Below are 8,980 nucleotides of genomic sequence, written 5' to 3'. Positions count from 1 at the left end.
GCTTCCGGCTCCATGCATGGGGACGGTATCATGCCTCCCATCAAATAGGAAGGCGCGCTCGGCGCCCCCTTCGGTCAGGGCTGGGGGCTCCCATCGGGGAGGTCCCGAGCCAGACTAGTGGGGCGAGGGTGGCGCTCCAGCACAACCTGAGGGCGAGCTCTGGCGCGCGTCCACCCAACCCCCTTGAGTCCATCATCAAAGGAATCCAAGAGCTTCGAGAGGCCAGGCCGTGCAAGGCGGGGACTTCCTTGCATCAATAGTCGCAATCGTCATCATCGGCACAGTCGCTCGGCCCGGCATCAGCATCAACGACCTCACCATCGCAAGAGTGACGGCTCAAGGCCCCTTCTGGCCTATGCTAACTAACCATCGGTGGGTTTGCACGAGTGATTGCACCCTCATGCCCTTCGGGTTGGGGAACACAGCTACCACCTACCAACGACTCCAGCTGGCCATGCTCATGCCTTGCCTGCTGGGGCGTGGCGAGGAAGAGGAGGAGATGCTCGGGCCGAGCGAAGGTCCCGGGCCTCGGGAGACGGCGGACTCGTGAGGGTTGCGATCATGGAAGCAGGAGATCGGGCGAAGGCGGCTCCCTCGGCACATCAGCGGCATTGCCGCGAAGTGACCTTTGGTTGGCTGCTGCCAGGTAACTTTTTGGCTTACTCCGTCCGAGGGCGCCCAGAGGGTCGCATGGCCTCCAGGAGTTCAGGGCATTCCCCATCCGCCACCTTCATTTACGTCGTTTCTGTTGCACCCACTTCGAATCCTAACATTCTACCTTGCTTGCATCTCTGGGCGGTCGACCACGCTTTGGGGCTCCGGTCGAATCTTATCCTTGTAGGCCTCTTAAGGCAGCAGACACCCTGTCTCACTCCCAAAGAAGAAGAAGTCAGCAGGTTTACCAATGACCCAAAAGAATCTCAGTCCACCACTGACTCGGGGGTAGGGACACTCGCGAGGCCAAAGCGTCCTCGCGACCTCCGAGGTATACCCCCAATGTGACACTCTCACGTAATAACGATCCAAGGCTGTATACGCCCATGGCCCACCGAGGACGCGGAGGGGTCCATCCCATGCCTAGTGGCAGTCCCATACTGCACGTTGGGGAGAAGCTCAGTCCACCAATGACTCGGGGGTAAGGACACTCGAGAGGCCAAAGTGTCCTCGCAACCTCCCAGATACACCCCCACCGTGACACTCTCACGTAATAATGAGCCGGGGCTGTATACGCCCAGGGGCCCCCGAGGACGGGAGGGGTCCATACCACGCCTAGTGGCAGCCCTATGCTGCACGTCGAGGATAAGACAAAGGCAATTAACACAGTCCTCCAATAACTAAGCCCACAGCTGGCCAGGAAATCAACACAGTCCACGAGTGACTAAGCCCACAGTTGGCCAGGAAATCAACCCAGTCCACCTACCACTACGCCCATGCCCAGTGCGGGGGACACACAACTGGAGGTACGGAGCCGCTCTTACGTCAAGGGGGACACTGAGAATCACGACTCAGGGGCCTAACTGCGCCCATAGCCCCTTCCCTCTTGGGCCGTCCTGGTTTCCGGTCGGTTCAACGGTGGTGGAGGTACGCGCGGGGCGGGCCCTGCCAACGGAGAGCCTAGTGCGCTCAACAACCACTAAAATCTTTCAGGAAGAATGCTGGAGTCACTTGTACGTCAAGGGGGACTCGTGAGCATCGTGACTCAGGATCCAGAACTGTGCTCGTAGCTCCTTCCACCTTTGGGTTGTCCGGGTTTCCGGTAGATTCAATCGCGGAGAAGGTACACGCGGGGCGGGCCCTGCCGACACAGAGTGCTGAAGGAGTTCGGGAATCTCAAGTTGTCATTTTCTTAGGAGGGACATTGGAGTCGCTCGTACGTCAAGGGAGACCCCTAAGCATCGTGACTCAGGGGCCTGAACTACGCCCGTAGCCTCTTCCCCATTTGGGCCGTCCTCATTTCCGGTCGGTCCAATCGCGGCGGAGGTATGCGCGGGGCGGGCCCTGCCGACATAGCGTGCTGAAAGTGTTCTGAAGTTTCACAATCCTTGCCATGTTCCCCTCATGACGGTTGCTCGCATGTCAACGGGGACCCCTGAGTATCACGACTCAGGGGCCTAACTGTGCTCGTAGCCCCTTCCCCCTTTGGGGCGTCCTCATTTCTGGTCGGTTCACTGGCGACGGAGGTACGCGCAGGGAGGGCCCTGCCAACAGAGAGTATCATATTGAACATGAAAGAAACCAGGCGAACAAACCATTCAAGTAGTCAGCCATTTATTACAAGCCTTAATAAGTCCTTGAAAATGCAAATAAATTTGACGCCTCCACGAGGCACGATGTGCATTGTAGGGAAAAACAGGGAGAACAAATCAGGAGGAGCCACCGCCGCCGGTCATCCCATCTTCAAGGGGCTTGTCGTGGGCGTTAGGAGCGTCGTCTTGATCATCCTTGGCTTCAGCGGCGTCCGGAGATGAAGGAGGTGCAACGAGGGCGAACCTCCTCACCAACGCCTCCACGGGGCCCGTCACCGCCTCCACAGAGCTATGGAGGGCCTTCGAGGGGACCGGCGAGATCACGGAGCCGAAGTCAAATCCCGGCTCGCGAATATGAAGGTGACTGAAGAAACATGTTTCAACCTCAAAGAAGATGTCGCGGCAATCATTGTCCAAGATCTTGTCCCCCTCGACGACGGCGTCCTCCAACACCATGACAAGCTCCTCAGCGAGCGCGGCGAAGACGCTCTATGGGGTGGCCAGAGGCTCGTCGAACCCGTCCCGGCAGAAGGTGTGGAGCGCCGTGCGAAGCTTGAGCTCAACATCAGGGAAGCCGACTAGCTCCGCGGCCTTCTTCCTCTTAGCCGCGGCGAGGGCTTCCCCCTTGGCATCGAGAAGGGTCTTCCTCGAGGCGACCTCCTTCTCCTGCTCATCCAAGCACGCCTGCTTCGCGCCCAAGCGATTTTCCTCCTAGGATAGCACTTCTTCCCGGGCAGCGAGCTTGGCCTCGCGGGCCATGAGTTCTTCCTCCCGCCGGCGACGTTGCTCGACTAGCTTGGCTTGCTTTTCTTGGAGGGCCTTCAGGCGAGCCTCCGCCTTTTCGCAGCGTTTGGCGGCCGCAACTGATTCTTCCATCGCCTCCACGCACGCGGCGCGAGTGGCCTTGGCCTCCTTCTGGCCGTTCGCCATCACGACCGCAACCTTGCCTAGAGCGCGAAAGGCCTTGCTTAGGATGCCCTGGGTGAATACCGAAGTCTTCATGATCTCCTCCCGAGAAACCCCTAGCGATGTCGCGAGCGGTGCCGTCAGGGAGGCATCGTCACGAGGGATAGGGGGCTATGAAGTTTGCCCAGAGGTTGCGAGCATTGGCGCATAACCGGGTTGAGGGCCCTCAAGAGCCTGCCCCTCGGGCAGCGGCGTCTCCACGACCGCCTTAGGACGTTGTGGGGGCTCGAGGGGGGGGGGTGGCGCGACGACGAAGGCTTGAGAGGTCGCCACATGAGCCTCCCTTCTCCATCGGTAGGCAGCGACACGTTGGGGAGGGTCGGCGGTGCGTCAGGAGCCACCTTCGGCTTGAGGCCCATCTGCTTCCTCTTCTCCCCCGGTGAGACGACGCCCCTAGACATCAGGAAAAAAAGGGAATCATCCAAGCCCGAACGACATACGCGAAAGGTGTGCCAACACGAGTAACTTACTCTTCGACGTTGATCCATGTTTTCTTCTCCTCCCCTGCAACGGTGGGAGAGATAGGGCCCCCATGGAGGGGGCGAGGACAACACCTCAGGCTTTCCGTCGACGGAGGCGGGATGCGACAAGGTTGACCCAACCTCGCACTTCTGGGGGCGAGCACACACGCCAACCGCGTGGCGCGTGGGGTCGATGTGGGTCCCCTAGAGGTCCTGGTCGGGCGCGTGGAGATCACCACGAAGACCTCTCTGGTGGCACCATAATCTTCAAGTTCGCGCAGAAGGATGGCCTGCGATCGGCGAGGCGCGTTAGTGGCGAAGTCTACGACGATCTTCTCCGAGGCTTCAATGCCGGAAGTGTCATCCGACGGTACCTCCACCGGACCAGAGCCCTCGGCCCGGAAGAGCCGACAGGCAGTGCAGCGATCCGATCGGCCCGGTCGTCGAGGTGGTACAGCGCGCCCATAGCGTCGGGCAGGTCATCAGGGTCACCGCCCAGCAAGATTGCCACGATCATGTTCAGCTCCTTAGTGGGGAGGTCATGGGACCGGATCCTGACCTCGTCATCACCAGCCCGGTAGTCCCACAGGAGCCTGGAATGGGCCTGAAGGGGCGCCAGGCGCTGCATCAAGAATTCCTTCACTATCATCCAACGAGTCAGCCTCCTGGTGCTGATCTCGCGGGAGAAGCGCTCCAGGATGGGAATGGCCCGAGGGTCAGAGAACTTCGTTGAACCCCATGCAGAAGCCTTCTCCGACAGCCCCTTCGGCTCCTCCAGCCGAGGGCTGGCATCCTTGAGGCTCATGAGAGCCCAACGATGCTAGAAGTTCTCCACCTTCTTCCCGGCCTTCAGGAGCAAATTGCCGCTCTGGGCTGCTACAAAGGAGACACATGGCGACAAATGGGCGTCGTCATGCAGGCGCAGGTTGAAGCAATGGTGGAAGAGGGCTACTGAAGGTTGCACGCCTACGAAGGACTCGCAGTAGAACGCAAAGATGGACAAAAGCAAGATGGAGTTAGGTTGGAGATGAAGGCCCCCGATCCCTTAGTGATTCAGGATGGCGGTGAAGAATGAGGATAAACGTGGCACTAGCCCGGCGAAGACGCTATGGAGGAAGAATGGGTATACCATCTTCAACGCGGGCAGCTTCTCTATGGCCCAAGGCCAGATCAGGGTCCGCCCGCGCTCGTTGGACTCGACCATAGTCCATGGAAGCACGGGGGTGAGATCAACATCCTTGGAGAGGGCGCAATCCAGGAGAGGAGGAGCCGGGGTAGGACCTTGTGCTTGGCTTCGGTTTGGCGTTTATATGGCCTGGCCGCACGCAATTACGGCCCGGGGCGCTTCGGGCCGCCCCCAAGGCTTCACCCAGAAGCCAGCGAGAGCACGCCTTGGGCCCCGGGGCTTCTGTCGGGGTTCTGGGAATGGAGGTACCCAGACCTTCCTGCCTGTGGCCCAGGGCTGGCCCACTTCATCAAGCAAGCACAATAGGCTCGACACCACTCAAGGCAAGGCCCTCGCGAGGGGAAAAACTCGCGAGGAGGAACAGCTTCAAGACCCGCAGGGGGCCTCCTCAGGACCCCTCCGGAGCGGCGGATATTCTGAGGCAAGGCCCATCGTCAGGACTCAAGGATGACGTGTAGGAAGGACACGCCAGCAGCAGACTGCAGGGCAGAGCAGTTTCACCTTAGGTGCAAAGGGGGCAAGGACGTACCGAGGTTCCCAAGGCATCTTCCAAATGTTTCCCTTCTGGTGCAAGAAAGCCATCGCGGCCCTCCAGCAGGACAGACGTCACCTCTCGTCCCGTCCCTGCAGCGCTGGTAGCCAATTTGAAGTCTAAGACCACCTTTGGGAAAGGGAGCATGTTCTCGTGTTCCCCTCCCAAACGATAAGGGAGGAGGACCGAGGCCGCCACTATATATGGAGGATAGGTTGCTTCATAGAGGGGGATCCGATCTTATCCACCCCGATCCGATTCATTCATTTTCCCACCGGCACCACACATAGGCCACCTAGCCTCCGGAGGCCCTCGAACACTGTACTAGTTCATCCACCAACCTTCACGAGAGGCAATCCACCAAAGCAGGAGTATGGTATTACCCTTCCCACCGGCCCGAACCTTGGTAAACTACCGTGTTCTGTGTCTTCCTCACCATCGAGTGAGTTCTTTGGCATCGCCAACGAGTAGCGAGTTAGGTGATGCGAGCCCACGAGAGATCTTCATAAACGCCCCTGAGTTCGAATCTTTAGGGATTTGTGGAGCCCGAAATCCGTCAGAGACCATTGCTATCAAGACTTGTGTGATATTGGTGCTAGTGTTAGTGGTATACCTTTTACAATTATGTCAACAAATATGCATGATATAGCTCACTGTGATATAGAAGATATTAATGTCACTATTAAACTTGAAACTTTGATACTATTTCACCACTTGGAATTGTTAAAGATGTTGAAGTCTTGTGTGGAGAATTCAAGTACCCCACTGATTTCCTAGTACTTGGTTCAGAACAAGATAACTTTTGTACCATCGTAGTTTGTAGACATTTCTTGAATAATGTTAGTGCTAAAATTAATTGTGCTACTTAGAAGGTCAAAGTGAGCTTTGGTGATATGTCTCATGACTTTAAATTCTCCAAGTTTAGTAAACAAACACATGAAAAAGAATTGCCTAATAAGGATGAAACAATTGGTCTTGCTTCTATTGTTGTACCTCCTACCGATCCAGTAGAACAATACTTGCTAGACCATGAAAATGATATGCACCTGAACGAAAGGAAGGAAATAGATAAGATGTTCTTTGATTAATAACCTATCCTGAAGCACAACCAACTAGTTGATATTTTAGGTGATCCTCCTCCACCCAAGGGAGATCCCATATTTGATCTTAATACATTGCCAGATACTTTGAAATATGCTTATCTTGATGAAAAGAAGATATATCATGTTATTATCACTGCTAACCATTCAGAGCATGAAGAAAATAGATTACTCAAAACTGTAAGGAAGCACATGGATGGTATTGGATATACTCTTGAAGATCTGAATTGCATAAGCCCCATTCTTTGTTAGCACAAGATTAATATGAAACCTCATGCTAAACCCATCGTTGCTCATCAACACTGTCTCAATCCTAAGATGAAAGAGGTGGTAAGAAGTGAAATACTAAAACTTCTGGAGGTAGATATAATTAAACCTATTACTGATAGTAAATGTTTAAGTCTTGTACATTGTATTCCGAATAAAGGTGGTATAACTATTGTTCCTAATGATAAAAATGAACTTATTCCACAAAGAATAGTAATTGGTTACACGATGGTAATTGATTTATAAAACTACTAGAAAAGATCATTACCCCTTGCCTTTTATTAATCAAATGTTAGAATGATTATCCAAGCGCACACGCTTTTACTTTCTTAATGGATATTTTGGATTTTCTCAAATAAGTGTGTCAAAAGAGGCCCAAGAGAAAACTACCTTTACTTGCCCTTTTGGAACTTATGCTAATAGACGTATGCCTTTTGGTCTATGAAATGCAACTTCTACCTTTCAAAGATGCATGACTATTATATTCTATGACTTCCGTGAAAAGATTTTTTAGGTTTTCATGGATGACTCTTCTGTTTATGGGACTTCTTTTGATGATTGCTTGAGAAACCTTGATTGAGTTTTGTAGAGATGTGAAGAAACTTATCTTGAGTTGCATTGGGAGAAGTGCCACTTTATGGTGAATGAATGTATAGTACTTGGGCACAAAATTTCCAAACAAGGTATTGAGGTGGATAAGGCCAAAGTTCATGCAATAGAGAAAATTCTATGTCCAAAAGATATCAAAGGTACAAGAAGTTTCATCGGACATGCTGGTTTCTATAGGTGTTTCATTAAAGATTTTTCAAAGATTTCTAGGCCATTAATTAATTTTCTTCAAAAAGATATTCCTTTTGTTTCTCATGATGATTGTGTAGAAGCCTTCAAAATACTTTAGAAAGCCTTAATTTGTACACCAATTGTTCAACCTCCTGATTGGAACTTACCATTTGAAATCATGTGTGATGCTAGTGATTATGCTGTTGGTAGACAAGAAACTGAATGTTATTCATTATGCTAGTAAGACCCTACATAGTTCCCAAAGAAATTATGCTACTACTGAAAAAGAATTCCTAGCAGTTATGTTTGCATGTGATAAGTTTAGACCTTATATCGTTGATTCTAAAGTAACTATTCACACTAATCATGCTGCTATTAAATACCTTATGGAAAATAAAGATGCTAAACCTACACTTATTAGATGGGTGCTTTTATTTCAAAAAATTTACTTACATATCATTTATAGGAAGGGAGCTGAAAAATCTATAGCAGATAACTTATCTAGGATGTAAAATGATCTTGATGAGCCACTGCCTATTGATGATAATTTTCCTGATGAGAACTTATTCTTATAAATACTTCATGTAGTACTTCTTGGTATGCGGTTGCTAATTACATTGTTGCTAAATATATTCCTCCTTGCTTCATGTATCAATAAAAGAAAACAATTCTTCTATGAGTTTTGATACTACTTTTGGGATGACCCACATATTTGTAAAGAAGGAGCAGATGGTGTTATTAGACATTTTATACGTGAGCATGAACGGGAACAGATCCTAAGGAAGTGTCATCTCCGAGGCCTACGGAGGACACCATCTGGTGACATAACTGCACACAAGGTATTACAATCTGGTCTCTATTGGCCTACTCTTTTTAAAGATGCTCGTAAGTATTTCCTTTCATGTGATGAATCTCAAAGAGTTGGTAATATTTTTAAATGTCAAGAAATGTGTATGAATTATTCACTTGCTATGCAACCATTTGATGTTTGGGGCTTTGATTTTATGGGACCTTCTCCTTCCTCTAATGGGTATACTCATATTTAGTTGTTTTTGATTATGTTACTAAGTGGGTAGAAGCTATTCCAAATATTAGTGTTGGTCATAACACCTCTATTAAAATGCTTAAGTACATTATTTTTTCAAGGTTTGTAGTCCCTAGATATTTAATGAGTGATGGTGGTTCACATTTTATTCATGGTGCTTTTGGTAAACTACTAGCTAAATATGATGTTAACCACAGAGCCGTGTCACCTTATCATCCTCTGTCTAGTGGCCAAGTTGAATTGAGCAATCGAGAAATCAAATTAATATTGCAAAATACTGTCAACAAGTCTAGAAAGATTTGGTCTAAGAAACTTGATGATGCTTTATGGTCTTATAGAATTGCTCATAGAAATCCTATTGAGGTGTCTCCTTATAAAATAGCTTATAGAAAAGCTT

The sequence above is a fragment of the Hordeum vulgare genome, chromosome 6H (genome assembly GCF_904849725.1).
Source record: "Hordeum vulgare subsp. vulgare chromosome 6H, MorexV3_pseudomolecules_assembly, whole genome shotgun sequence".
Taxonomy (NCBI): domain Eukaryota; kingdom Viridiplantae; phylum Streptophyta; class Magnoliopsida; order Poales; family Poaceae; genus Hordeum; species Hordeum vulgare.
The sequence above is the reverse complement of the archived record's forward strand: the minus strand, read 5'-3'. Positions refer to the sequence as shown.